This window comes from Salmo salar, chromosome 01, assembly GCF_965601325.2.
Source record: "Salmo salar chromosome 01, fSalSal1, whole genome shotgun sequence".
Classification (NCBI taxonomy): Eukaryota; Metazoa; Chordata; class Actinopteri; order Salmoniformes; family Salmonidae; genus Salmo; species Salmo salar.
Genome location: NC_138291.1, coordinates 73,312,277 through 73,327,614, shown reverse-complemented (window position 1 = coordinate 73,327,614; position 15,338 = coordinate 73,312,277).

Sequence of the window (15,338 nt, the reverse complement as noted above, 5' to 3'; positions counted from 1 at the left end):
GTCGCAAATGGGTCTTCCAAATGGAAATAACCCCAAGCATACTTCCAAAGTTGTGGCAAAATGGCTTAAGGACAACAAAGTCAAGGTATTGGAATGGCCATCACAAAGCCCTGACCTCAATCCTATAGAAAATTTGTGGGCCGAACTGAAAAAGTGTGTGCGAGCAAGGAGGCCTACAAACCTGACTCAGTTACACCAGCTCTGTCAGTAGGAATGGGTCAAAATGCACCCAACTTATTGTGGGAAGCTTGTGGAAGGCTACCCGAAACATTTGACCCAAGTTAAACAATTTAAAGGCAATGCTACCAAATACTAATTGAGTGTATGTAAACTTCTGACCCACTGGGAATGTGATGAAAGAAATAAAAGCTGAAAGAAATAATTCTCTCTACTATTGTTCTGACATTTCACATTCTTAAAATAAAGTGGTGATCCTAACTGACCTAAGACGGAATTTTTACTAGGATTAAATGTCAGGAATTGTGAAAAACTGGCTAAGGTGTATGTAAACTTCCGACTTTAACTGTATATATATATATAAAATACTATGCCTTCGGAAAGTATTCAGACCACTTTACTTTTTTGTTGGCTTTGTGTATTGTCTTTCATTCCAGTATATATGAACACACTTGATTAGTTGAATCAGGTATGTTAGTAGGCTTAGACAGGGGGCGTAGGAAGGCCTCTGACATGTTTAAAAACGGTTAGTTTCTAGTGACTTTTGAGAAAAGAATATAGACAAATCTTAACTTACAAATCAGCAAATTTACAAGGCTAAGGGGGGCCTTGCTGAGGTTGTACTATGAACACACCTGCTTCAACGAATCAGCCTGCCCTTGATTAGTTGGGCTGGAAAAATAAAGCCTGCATGCCCTGGGGGTTCCAGGGATCAGGATTGTAGAAAATTGCTCTAGATAACATTCCAGTAGAGTGATGGCTAACATTACCTTGGTTCTTGAGGAAACCCCTTAGTTAATAAAGGCAGCCAAATTCTGCTATATTTTTTAATTTACCAATAAAATTAGCACTGAAAAAGATCTGATGCGAAACGATCTGGTGTGATTGGTCAAAAGACTGATTAGTAGAAAAAATATTACAGTTGGGCTTCCTGTGTAAACACACCCTTAGACCACTTAGAACCACTTACTCAGACTGTAGTTTTATCCTAAAATCTCCTTCTTGGATGACTCATTCAGGTGCTAAACAATACTGGAAGTTATATCCTCAGTGCTGCTTGAAAAGCAACTGACTGGGTTGTTTTCCAATGCATCATTTGCACAGTTTTAAAGTGATTATTCTGTCAGGCCAGAATACAGACCATATACAGAGCATCCTCGAAGCAGCAACACCTAAGGCTACATTTATTTTGCTCTAAATGCCTGGCTCTGGTTGCTTGAGGTGGCAGGTTGCCTAGCGGTTAGAGCATTGGGCCAGTAACAAAACGGTTGCTGATTTGAATACCCGAGCCGACAAGGTGAAAAATCTGTCCATATGCCCTTGAGCAAGGCACTTGACTCTAATTTGCTACAGTGGTGCCATACTACTATGGCTGACCCTGTAAAACAACACATTTCACTGTACCTATCCAGTGTACACTGGGCGTACAAAACATTAAGAACACCTTACTAATATTGAGTTGCACCCCCCCCCCCCTTTTTCCCCCTCAGAACAGCCTCAATTCATCAGGGCATAGACTCTATAAGGTGTCGAAAGCATTCCACAGGGATGCTGGCCCATGTTGACTCCAATGCTTCCCACAGTTGTGTGAAGTTGGCTGGAAGTCCTTTGGGTGATGGACCATTCTTGATACACACGGGAAACTGTTAATTAAGCGTGAAACACCCAGCAGCGGTGCAGTTCTTCGCAAAAAACTGCGCCTGGCACCTACAACTACTATACCATACCCCGTTCAAAGGCACTTAAATATTTTGTCTTGCCCATTCACCCTCTGAATGGCACACATACACAATCCATGTCTCATCTGTCTCGAGGCTTAATAATCCTTCTTTAACCTTCCTCTTCCCCTTCATCTACACTGATTGAAGTGGATTTAACAAGTGACATCAATAAGGGATCATAACTTTCACCTGGTCAGTCTGTCATGGAAAGAGCACGCGCGTTCATAATTTTTGTACACTCAGTGTATGTGACAATAAATATTTGTCATGTGTGAAAACTCAAAATTATAGCGTGAATATTTCATAGGTCTCATATGTTTTGTTTTTATACCAGTGTTTATGAAATCGCATTAAAATAGTATCTTGGTTTATCAGATCAATTTCTCACACATAATGCCTTCAGTTGCAATGATTTTTATAAGAGTGCTTTTTAATTTGAGGTCATTTCTGGTAATGGGTCTTTGGTATATTGTCTGGGGATGTGTGGTTGTCCATATTCATTATGTATTTCTGAATTGTCATTATCTACTTCACACTTATCAGTGCAATTTGCACTTCACGTCTGTTAAGTATAAATTGTTTAGGCCACTGCAGCTCTCAACTGGCACAGATCGACTGAATAACTATATAGATTATTTATTCTGTTCTGTGCCATTTCTGTTTAGTAGCAGTATTTATTGGGATCCCCAATTAGCTGCTGCCTTTCCTGGGGTCCAAACAGGAAACAAAACAAAAATACATAATACTACATCATCTCCTGCTGCCTCTGCCTCACGAAAGAGGAGATGGCTCCTGCCCTATGAGCCGTTCTGGTTCGCACAAGCCAAGGGTTTGTGCAAGGCCACCCACCTACATAATACAATAAATACATAAGTACAATACAAAATATATAAAAATGGCTGTCTGCACAGTCCTCGCTGTGCCGTAAGGTGTTCTTTTATCCGTTTTTTTATCTGTTTTTATTGCTAGCATGAGTTACCTAGGGTAGCAGAGAGTTCCATGTAGTCATGGCTGTCTTTTAATACTGTGCATTTCCCAGCCTCTGTTCTGGACCTGGGGACTGTGAAGAGTCCTCTGATTGCATGTCTTGTGTTGTGTCCAAACTGTGTGCCAGCTGCTTGAATGGTTCCAAATCCGAATACAATTTGTCAGCGAATGTCTGACATCTAAATACAGTGTTGAAGAGATTTTCGATGTATTGATTCCATGGCACATGGTGGGTTGAGTGGTTTGCTGATGTCAACGTTGTGAACAGAGTGCCCCATGGTGGGGTTATGGTATGGGCAGGCATAAGCTAAGGACAACGAACCCAATTGCATTTTATTAATGGCAATTTGAATGCACAGAGATACCGTGACGAGATCCTGAGGCACATTGTCGTACCATTCATCTGCCGCCATCACCTCATGTTTCAGCATGATAATGCACGGCCCCATGTTGCAAGGATCTGTACACAATTCCTGGAAGCTGAAAATGTCACAGTTCTTCCATGACCTTCATACTCTCCAGACATGTCACCCACTGAGCATGTTTGGGATGTTCTGGATCGACATGTACAACAGCATGTTCCAATTCCCGCCAATTTCCAGCAACTTCGCTTCGCACAGCCACTGAAGAGGAGTGGGACAACATTCCACAGGCCAATCAACTGCCTGATCAACTCTATGTGAAGGAGATGAATTGTGCTGCATTAGGCAAATGGTGGTCACACCAGATACTGACTGGTTTTCTGATCTATGCACCTACTTGTTTTTAAAGGTATCTGTTGCATCCTAAGATGCTGGGTTCTTTTACTGAAGACTCCAAAGCGTACTTATAACAAACGGAACAGATTTATTTAATGTTCTCCTTAACACATTACAGTCGTCTACAGTACTCTCTACAGTGTCTTCAGCCCAACTCTCCAGTACATCACTGAACTTGTACTTCCCTTGCATCTCGTAATCCAATCACTTCAATGCAAGAACAGAAACCCCATTATCATTTGTTAATTCAAATAACTCAACCCCTGCATACAAATCCCATTGGCTATTTGCAACCATTTCACCTCTAAACTCATTAACACATAATACATTTCTCAATACACCACACTCCCTGGAAATTCTCACTTCCTTTGAAAACATCCTTAATGAACATCATGGGTTTTCCAAAACAGTTTTTCACTTACCAACTCATATACAACCTGTTTACAGGCCTTCTGACCCTTTTTGGCCTCTCATTACGCTCTGGGCCCTCAGGCCCCGGGCCTGGCACAATCTGTGTCTCTGTATGCGTGCCTGTCACGGTCGTAGTTCCCAAGTCCCAATCAGAAATGTTCCACTCTGACACATTCAGGTCTTCTCTTTCATTGTGTTGCATCATCATTTGATCCACATGCTTCTTACACAATTTTCCCTCAGTCTGCACTAAGTAGGTTACAGGACCAAGTACCCTTTTCACAACCCCGGGTACCCATTTCTCTCTCCTCCCCGGTAATCTCGAACAACACTGTTTGCTCCTACTGAAACAAACGAAGACGCTTGCACACCCCGTTGTCCTGTATCTTACACGGAACCCAAACCGGCTGCAAGCGTGCGCCATCGTGCATAAATGTATTTTGTCCCCCCCACACCAAACAGGATCACGACACGCAGGTTAAAATATCAAAACAAACTCTGAACCAATTACATTAATTTGGGGACAGGTTGAAATGCATTAAACATTTACGGCAATTTATCTAGCTAGCTTGCACTTGCTAGCTAATTTGTCCTATTTAGCTAGCTTGCTGTTGCTAGCTAATTTGTCCTGGGATATAAACATTGAGTTGTTATTTTACCTGAAATGCACAAGGTCCTCTACTCCGACAATCCATACATAAAACGGTCAACCGAATCATTTCTAGTCATCTTTTCTTCTCTTGACTTTATATTGCGATTGGCAACTTTCATAAATTAGGTGCATTACCGCCACTGACCTCGTTCGTCTTTCAGTCACCCACGTGAGTATAACCAATGAGGAGATGGCATGTGGGTACCTGCTTCTATAAACCAATGAGGAGATGGGAGAGGCAGGACTTGCAGCACGATCTGCGTCACAAATAGAACTGACTTCTATTTTAGCCCTTGGCAACGCAGACGCTCGTTGGCACTCGGGAGCAGTGTGGGTGTAATAATTTAATAATATAGATTTCTACATTTATTTTGCAACGCGAGGACAAGCGACGCGAGCGGTGTAGTCAGCCTGTTAGACTGCATGTCAGCTGAAAAGCTGGGTTTAACCAGTGATAACCTTGTTCTAAACTGTCGTTTTAGGAACAACTCTGCTGGAGTTTTTCCAGTTGTGGCATGTGGCGTATTCCTGTAGGCAAACAGTAAGTTGTCCACACTATACTGTACAGACCGTCCTGATGACTTGTCCTTCTCTAGAGCCTGTTTCAGATTCTGTACAAGTCGCTCTGCTGCGCCATTTGAAGCTGCATGATACGGAGCCGACTTGATGTGTTTCACCCCATTCAACTGGAAGAATGTCTCCATCTCTTTTGACACAAGCTGTGGCCCATTGTCTGAAACACACCCCTCAACTAACCCATAGGCTGAGAACATTCCTCCGGAGTGTCTCTACCGTGACTGTAGCTGAAGTATTACTAATACACTTTACTTCTGGCCAGCGTGAGTTTGCATCCATAACTACTAAGAACTGGTGCTTTCCCATTTGAGCAACATCTATATGGATGCGCTGCCAGGGCCTCTCAGGCCATTTCCAAGGATGCACTGGTGCAAGGTTTGGCATATGTCTCTTAGACTGACACACCTGGCATCTTCTTACCATGTCTTCTATGTCTGAGTCTATCCTGGGCCACCAAAAGTGTCTCCGTGCAAGAGCTTTCATTTTTGCCATGCCCCAGTGGTTTTCATGTAGCTCCTTCAGTAGATCCCTCTGTAGAGTAGCTGGCACGACCGCTCTCATACCCAATAACACACAATCACTTTCTACAGTAAGCTCATCCCTTCTCCCCCAATAAGGCTTTAGTTCAGGATCAGTAACATGGTTAGGCCACCCTGTAAGTGTGAAGTGCTTCACTTTTGCCAAACCCTTGTCCTTCGCAGTTTCCCTGGCTATGTCCTTAGCTAAAATGGGAAGTACATCTAAAAATGACACTCGATAGTTTGGATTGCTCTCTGCCCCCCCCCCCCCACCCTCTATCTTTCTGTAAGAGCTCTGTCATAGGTTTGTTGGGAGTAGAGAGATTCTTCATGAACTTGCCATAGTAGGTAAGTAAAGCCAGATATACTCTGAGCTCTGTCACGTTTGTTGGCACTGGAGCCTTTGCTATGGCTTCAGTCTTGTCCTGCACTGGATGTAGCCCCTGTTCGTCTATCCTGTGACCTAAGCAACACTAGACTGAAAAAATGCAGACTTGTCCCTGTTTACTCTTAACCCAAGCTCTTGCAGCTCTTTAACACTGCTTCTACGTTCTGTAAGTGGTCCTGCGACGATTTCCCTGTGATAAGAATGTTATCTATAAAGCACACAACCCCAGGTAAACCCTGTATTACGTTGGTCCATAATACGTTGGAATATAGCTGGAGCGCTTAGTACTCCATAAGGCAGTCTATTCATCTGGTATAAACCCTTCAATGTGTTTTTAGTCAGGAAATGCTTTGACTCTTGAGCTACCTCCACTTGCTGGTAGGCCCGTGTAAGGTCTAACTTTGAACTGTTTACCCCCGGCTAGAGTATCAAACAAGTCCTGCGTCTTTGGTAAGGAGTATTGGTCTTCTCCACCCATGCATTTACAGTCACCTTGTAATCATGACATATTCTGATACCCCCGTTTGTCTTTGGAACACAAACTATAGGTGCTGCCCATTCACTGTATTCCATGGGTGTGATCACTCCTTGTTTTTCTAGCTCTGTAAGCTGTTTGTCTACTGCCTCTCTGAGTGCATAAGGCACAGGTCTAACCTTACAAAACTTTGGAACAGTTTTCTGACACTTGAATGTTGGTTTTAACTCCTTTTACCACACCCAGTTCATCACTAAACACCTCTGCATATTTATCACACAGCTGCTGCAACTGGGTCTTCTGACACATTGTTCACTCTTAACCAATCTAATTTGAGGTGCTGAATCCAGTTCCTCCCCATTAGCGTAGGACCCTTCCCGTTTGACACTAATAGAGGTAGTGCTAACAGCTGAGCACCACATTTCACTTTAAACTCCAACTGTCCCAATAACTGAATTGGCTGAGCTGAGTAAGTTCTCAAAACAACATCACATGGTTGCAGTTTATGCTTCTTAAATCTGCTGTTGTACAGCTTCTCTGAGATAATAGACATGGCAGCCCCAGTATCTACCTCCGACTTGATCTTTTCCCGTTACATCTCACCATGACCATGTAAGGTTTCACGTACTCACAGTCACGATCACTACACACAGTAAAAAGTCCCAAGTCCTTTTCTGACTGGTGATTTCTGACTGTGCTGGAGCCTGCAGGCAATAGCAGTTCGGCCTCCTCAACTTGATCTGTTGTCAAGTAGCGTGTTCCCTTCACTGGACTAGAGTGTGCTGTTTGAGAGCGTTGCTTAGAAAATGTGCTGCTCCCCGCAGATACTCTCCCCCTCCTAACCCTTTCAAGATGTCCGGTCTTCTGGCACGCTCTGCATTGGAACTCCTTGTAACGGCAGGTCTGCTGTGTATGTCCTGTCCCCAAACAACGAAAACAGGGCTTTGACGTCTCCCCCCTCTGGTCTGACATCCACTGTTTCTCCCTGTCAGATCCGGGTCGATGCCCCTCCCGTTTTGTGGTCAACTGATCGGTTCTCAACTGAGTCGGTGTCTGCTGGAATTTCTGCATACTCTGGGCTGTGCACTCGAAGTTGTTGACAATGTCCAATACTTTTGCCCATGTTCAATTCTCCCCGTATGCTGCGCAGCTCTCATCTTGCCCTCAGCTCCTTACTGGCAACTCCATAAACTAGCTGGTCCCTCAGCTGCTCCTCTAGTGCAGCCCCAAACTCACATGTAGCCGCCAGTCCGTTTAGCGATGCTATATACTCAGCTAACGTCTCTCCCGCTCAACACGTTCCGTTTTGGCGCATAAAAGTCTCTCAGAGCTGAAATTAGCTCCTGGAAGCTAGCCTGTCCCGGCTTCTTCAGCGCTACCAAATCTTTCAGCAGCGTAAACGTCTTTGAACCCACGACTGATAGAAACACCGCTCTTCTGTGGTCGTCAGCTATCTCGTTGGCCTCCAAAAACTGCAAAAATCGCTCCTCATATGTGCTGAAGTTCTCGTTAGCCTCATGTAAACACAAACCGGTCTCACTACTGAAAAGTGCCATAACTCTCATTAGCCCACGCGCCGTTTCTTCCCAGCTAACCAGTTAATTTACTAACGGTAGTACTAGCTAACTTTCTAGCTCGTTCACTCAGTTGGTCATCAGTAGTCTGAGGATTTTGCCTTAGAATTCCGTTATCCTCGTCGCCAGTTGTTGCATCCTAAGATGCTGGGTTCTTTTACTGAAGACTCCGAAGCGTACTTATAACAGACGGAACAGATGTATTTAATGTTCCCCTTAACACATTATAGTCGAACACTCTCTACAGTGTCTTCAGCCCAACTCTCCAATACATCATTCAACTTTTACCGCCCTTGCACCTCATAATCCAATCACTTCATTGCAAGAACGGAAACTCATTGTCATTTGTTATTTCAAATAATTCAATCCCTGCATACAAATCCAATTTGGCTATTTGCAACCATTTTACATCTAAACTCATTAACACATAATACATTTCTCAATACACCACAGTATCTGTGACCAATAGATGCATATCTGTACTCCCAGTCATGTGAAATCCATAGATAAGGGCCTAATTGACTTAAATTGACTGATTTCCTTATATGAACTGTAAAATCTTTTAAATTGTTGCATGTTACATTTATATTTTTGTTCAGTGTAAGTGCAACACGTGCTGCTCTGTTCTGGATCAACTGCAATTTCCATATGTCCCTCTTTATGGTGACTACACAACTGGGCAGTAGTCAAGTTGCGACAAAACTAGGGCCTGATGGACCTGTCTGGTCGACTGAGATGTCAAGAAAGCAGAGAAACACCTTATCATGGACCGATCTCTTCCTATTTTAGTAATCTTTGAGTCAATATGTTTTGACCATGACAGCTTGCTATCTAGGGTTAAAACCAGCAGTTTAGTCTCCTCAACTTGCTTTGACAGAATGTCATCCAAATCAGTTTAGCTCTTGTGGATGTTTTTTTTTAAATAGCAAGGTGTTATTATTTGAATAGAGCTGTGCTTCCTGAAATGTCTACGCTACCTTGAGGTGCACTAACAAGTGGTGAAAGAAGCTCTTGGTGGGGTGTTAAAAGGGCCACAGCTGGTGTGAAAACTGTTGCTAGCCCTAAGCGAACAACCCACGCCTCAGATATGCTATGAAAGCTTAGCTGTCACATTGGATGAAGGGGGGAAAAGCTACACAATACACTGTGAACCAATCCCAGGGAGGGAGTAATTGTGATGCCAACAAATGTTATCACCTTTCACCCCAATGCCCATGGAAATGGTGAAAAAAAAGAAAGCTTTTCTGCAGAAAATGTATTGTCGGAATTCCCGTTGCTTCCTCTCTTACTCATTATTTTAGGCACTTTCATCCAAGCAACTTGTTATCATGTGACTCCCAACCCCTAACTGTATTGCTTTACTCTCAATGTGTATTGGAATAGACCAATTGATATCATAATCTGATTGCCTGCCAGTACGTAAGAGAAGTGGACAATGCCACCACTGTGTTGGACACACTTGACCTTTTTACTCAAGTTCACTCTGAATAACTTTACATCATGTCTTGCTGCCCGACTGCATCTCCATCTAATGCATTTGTGAAGATAAAATAGCGCATTCCACAAACTGGGAACTTACAATTATCCAACAAAATTATTGTATTTTTCTAAGCTATACATTCCCTTCATTAGACAACATCTGCCTGTTTTGTCAGAAGTTTTACGCAAATGACTTTTCCCACTTGTGACTCAATAGAGATCTCAGTGTTTGGTTCCAAATCTGAATACAATTTGTCAGCGAATGTCTGACGTCTAAATACAGTGTGGAAGAGAATTTCGATGTATTGATTCCAAGGCACATGGTTTATGAACTGGCACAAAAAAACAACACTTGATTCAACACTTTCAGTTTATCAATTGAAATTATTATACAAAATTATTGCCACCAACAGAGTGCTATATATATGGGGTATACAACAATCTCAGCTCTGTACATTTTGCTGCGAAGTAACAGAACCACTAGATCATTTATTCTGGTATTGCCCCTATGTAGATTGTTTCTGGTCACAGGTAAAATGAACCTTACAAATAGCAGTGTTGGGCCATTTGGAGAGCCATACTCCGTCAATAAATAATATAATAATACTCGTAGGAAAGGTTTTCATCTTTAGCTCACAATCTGTGGATACTATATGATTAAAAAGGTTCAAAATATATGTAAAACATCACAGGACAATTGAAAAATATATGGCACATAGAAACCAAACGAGGATGGTCTATGGTGATAGGTGGGATGGGCTGAGAGTGGCTGAGGGGTGGGATTAAGAGTTTATGTTTGGTAATGTATTATTGTTATGTGATTGCTTTATATAAAAGTACCATGTATGCAAAATGTATATGTAAAATGTATGTATATGTAGCAGAAAAAGGGTAGATGGGTTAATAAAAATGGAAACAAATAGTGTTAGAGAGTCGGTCCAAGGTCAAAAAGAAGAGGTTTAATGATGAACCAGCACCACTCTCCTGCTCACAGTTCTCATTCAAGAAAAATGAATCCTCTACAGACAAGACAGAATGCTAGTTCATTTTAACTGTGGGATTTGACTAATGGGAGATGAGATCAGAATTTTGTACCTGCAGTCACTGCCCAGGTGTTTTGACTGCACCTGCACCCATTGGCTGTGCCCACTCTAGTCTACATGTCTCTTTTAGACGGTTTATTGTCTTTGAGCATTAGATCACGGAACAGGAGGGTGGTTGGAAAACGTTCCGGGACATTTCCTCCACCAAACCTGATCCACAGGAAGCAGAATCCTTATCCCCATAGTTTAGGATAAAAAAATTACCAATGGATGAGAGCCAGTGAAAAGGCCCCTTTTGACACCACCCTGTTCTGGATTGCCACTAAAGCAGTGTGCCGCAAACCCAGTTCAGCCCGTATGCTGTGCCTGTCCAGGAATGTGACAGGAGGGGAGTGTTTCCATGATGGCTGCTGGTGGAGCCTGAAAACTCCTAGCTCTGTTAGGGGTTCCTCCTCTCAACCTGAACAGACACAGGGCACTAAAAGCCCCCAGCCAAGCCCTCTTCTCAGTGTGTTCTCCACGCCTGCCTTCCACACAATGCAAACTGCCCACCCCTACTGGTGCAGAGACAGTGTGTCTGTTACTCGCTGCCACTAATGACCTCCTGGGTGCGCTCAGATCAGGGTCACCAGCTCGCTGAAGCAGAACCATGCATGTCAAGAATGCAGAGGCCTCAGCTCCATAAACCTACTCATGTAGGGACCCCTCTCCCTGTCCTCACTGTACACATGTACATCCCTTTAGTGTCTCCCATACAGCCCCCCACAGTGCACTTAACGAACAATCAAGAATGCTGAATAGATTTCCGTGATACGTGGGATTTGGTAATTCATGTACGTTTGGTTTTGCGTTATTAGCAAAGACTGCATGCAATTTTCAATATTAATGCATGCATTTGATGCATTGCACTACATTCAGTGCAAGCTTAATATTTAGTGCAAGCTTATTTATCTATAGTCCCTGGTTACAACATGCAAGGTAGTAACCCCTAGCCGTGTGTTTGTTTGTGTGGATAGTGCTGGCAGATGTGAAGATTTGACTGAGCGTTTGTGTAACATGATGTTGGCTCATGGATATGGCATCGAGTTGGTTTATAACACATGATATGGGCTAATGACTACATGTACAAGTCTGTGCTGATATGGCAGAACTTTTGCATGGAGGATGATGCCAGTCAGTGACTTACTAGCTCTTGACAAAAATGTTAAATCTGTTAACCTCTTCCTTTTATACATTCTATTAGCAATAAAGCGTTATATCTGCAGCCTTTAAGTCATTGCCGAAATGTTCACAAAGAGAGATTGTCACAGTGTAACAATTTTTGTTTCTTGATATACAACAAAAGTCACATACATAAACTTGCCATTTCTGGTTGTATTTCAAAGTAGCCTACTCCCTGGAGCTGGCTTGGTTACCCCTAGGGTACCAGACCAGTATAGCATGTGAAAACATTGATGTAGGTTGATATGACAACATACTCTGAGGGGGGAGGCAGCCTGGTGTAAGGGAGAGTACCATTTAAATGTCTTCCCTACAAGTTGTAAATGTTACATAACAAGGATTAACCTACTTGGAGGCTATAAATATAAGTGTACACTCTGTACAGACATTTTAGATCAGTGCATCTGTGATGGTTGAGATATGTCCGTACGGTCCTAATGCTTTATTGGATTCAAATTAAAATATTTGAAAAATCCTCTCTCCTGTTTAGGTTGTCTTTTCGCTTCAGATCTGGTTAGAATCAAGAGTTTGTGGATCAGAGTCTGGTTCAGTGGGTAAAACTTAACTCTGGATAGACTGGAGCCATATACTTCCCTGCATGAGCCCTACGCACTTCAACTCTGTCTCTTTTCTTCTGCTCCTATCCTGTCATAAAAATAAAATAAAAAAACGTAAGGATTTATGAATTCTGTTCTCCTACTATATATATATATATATATATATATATATATATATCAAGAGTTTGATCCAGACAGGACTTGACGTGCTACTGTAAAGGTCAAATGCAGAGTGGATTAACCATTAAGAATACAATTAATTCGGAAAGTATTCAGACCCCTTGACTTTTTCCATATTTTGTTACGTTACAGCCTTATTCTAAAATGTGTTAAATATTTTTTTTTCCCTCATCAATCTACACACAATACCCCATAATGACAAAGCAAAAACAGGTTTTTAGACATTTTTGCAAATCTATAAAAATAAACTGAAATATCACATTTACCTAAGTATTCAGACCCTTTACTCAGTAATTTGTTGAAGCACCTTTGGCAGCGATTACAACGTTGAGTCTTCTTCGGGTATGACTCTGCAAGCTTGGCACACCTGTATTTGGGGAGTTTCTCCCATTCTTCTCTGCAGATCCTCTCAAGCTCTGTCAGGTTGGATGGGGAGAGTCGCTGCACAGCTATTTTCAGGTCTCTCCAGAGACGTTCGATCGGGTTCAAGTCTGGGCTCTGGCTGGGCCACTCAATGACATTCATTCCACATGGAGTGGCTTGTCCCGAAGCGACTCCAGCGTTGTCCTGACTGTGTGCCTGGTTTGTTGTCCTGTTAGAAGGTGCTGCTGAAAAACATCCCCACAGCATGATGCTGCCACCACCATGCTTCACTGTAGGGATGGTGCCAGGTTTCCTCCAGATGTGACACTTGGCATTCAGGCCAAAGAGTTCAATTTTGGTTTCCTCAGACCAGAGAATCTTGTTTATCATGGTCTGAGAGTCCTTTAGGTGCCTTTTGGAAAACTCCAAGAGGGCTGTCATGTGCCATTTACTGAGGAGTGGCTTCCGTCTGGCCACTCTACCATGAAGGCATGATTGGTGGAGTTCTGCAGAGATGGATGTCCTTCTGAAAGGTTTTCCCATCTCCACAGAGGAACTCTGGAGCTCTGTCAGAGTGACCACCGGGTTCTTGGTCATCTCCCTGACCAAGGCCCTTCTCCCCCGATTGCTCAGTTTGGTCAGGTGGCCAGCTCTTGGTGGTTCCAAACTTCTTCCATTGAAGAATGATGGAGGCCACTGTATTCTTGGGGACCTTCAATGCTGCAGAAATGTTTTGGTACCCTTCCGCAGATCTGTGCCTTAACACAATCCTGTACCGGAGCTCTACGGACAATTCCTTCAACCTCATGGCTTGGTTTTTGCTCTGACATGCACTGTCAACTGTGGGACCTTACATAGACAGGTGTCTGCCTTTCCAAATCATGTGCAATCAGTTACATTTACCACACATGGACACACATCAAGTTGTAGAAACATCTCAAAGATCATCAATGGAAACAGGATACACCGGAGCTCAACTTCGAGTCTTATAGCAAAGGGTCTGAATACTTACAGTTAAAGTCAGAAGTCTACATACACCTTAGCCAAATACATTTAAACTCAGTTTTTCACAATTCCTGACATTTAATCCTAGTAAAAATTCCTTGTCTTAGGTCAGTTAGGATCACCACTTTATTTTAAGAATGTGAAATGTCAGAATAATAGTAGAGAGTGATTTATTTCAGATTTATTTTCAGAATTCCCAGTGGGTCAGACGTTTACATACACTCAATTAGTATTTGGTAGCAATGCCTTTAAATTGTTTAACTTGGGTCAAACGTTTCAGGTAGCCTTCCACAAGCTTCCCACAATAAGTTGGGTGCATTTTGGCCCATTCCTCCTGACAGAGCTGGTGTAACTGAGTCAGGTTTGTAGGCCTCCTTGCTCGCACACGCTTTTTCAGTTCTGCCCATAATTTTCTATAGGATTGTGGTCAGGGCTTTGTGATGGCCATTCCAATACCTTGACTTTGTTGTCCTTAAGCCATTTTGCCACAACTTTGTAAGTATGCTTGGGTTCATTGTCTATTTGGAAGACCCATTTGCGACCAAGATTTGACTTCCTGACTGATGTCTTGAGATGTTGCTTCACTATATACACATAATTTTCCTCCCTGATGATGCCATCTATTTTGTGAAGTGCACCAGTCCCTCCTGCAGCAAAGCACCCCCACAACATGATGCTGCCACCCCCGTGCTTCACGGTTGGGATGGTGTTCTTCGGCTTGCAAGCCTCCCCCTTTTTCCTCCAAACATAACAATGGTCATTATGGCCAAACAGTTGTTGTTTCATCAGACCAGAGGACATTTCTCCAAAAAGTACAATCTTTGACCCCATGTGCAGTTGCAAACTGTGGTCTGGCTTTTTTATGGCGGTTTTAGAGCAGTGGCTTCTTCCTTGCTGAGCGTCCTTTCAGGTTATTTCGATATAGGACTCGTTTTACTGTGGATATAGATACTTTGTACCTGTTTCCTCCAGCATCTTCACAAGGTCCTTTGCTGTTGTTTTGGGATTGATTTGCACTTTTCGCACCAACGTACGTTCATCTCTAGGAAACACAACGCTTTTAAAGGCACAGTCAACTTAGTGTATATAAACTTCTGACCCACTGGAATTGTGATACATAAGTGAAATAATCTGTCTGTAAACAATATGTTTTAAAATGACTTGTGTCATGCACAAAGTAGATGTCCTAACTTTCCAAAACTATAGTTTAACAAGAAATGTGTGGAGTGTTTGAAAAACAAGTTTTAATGACT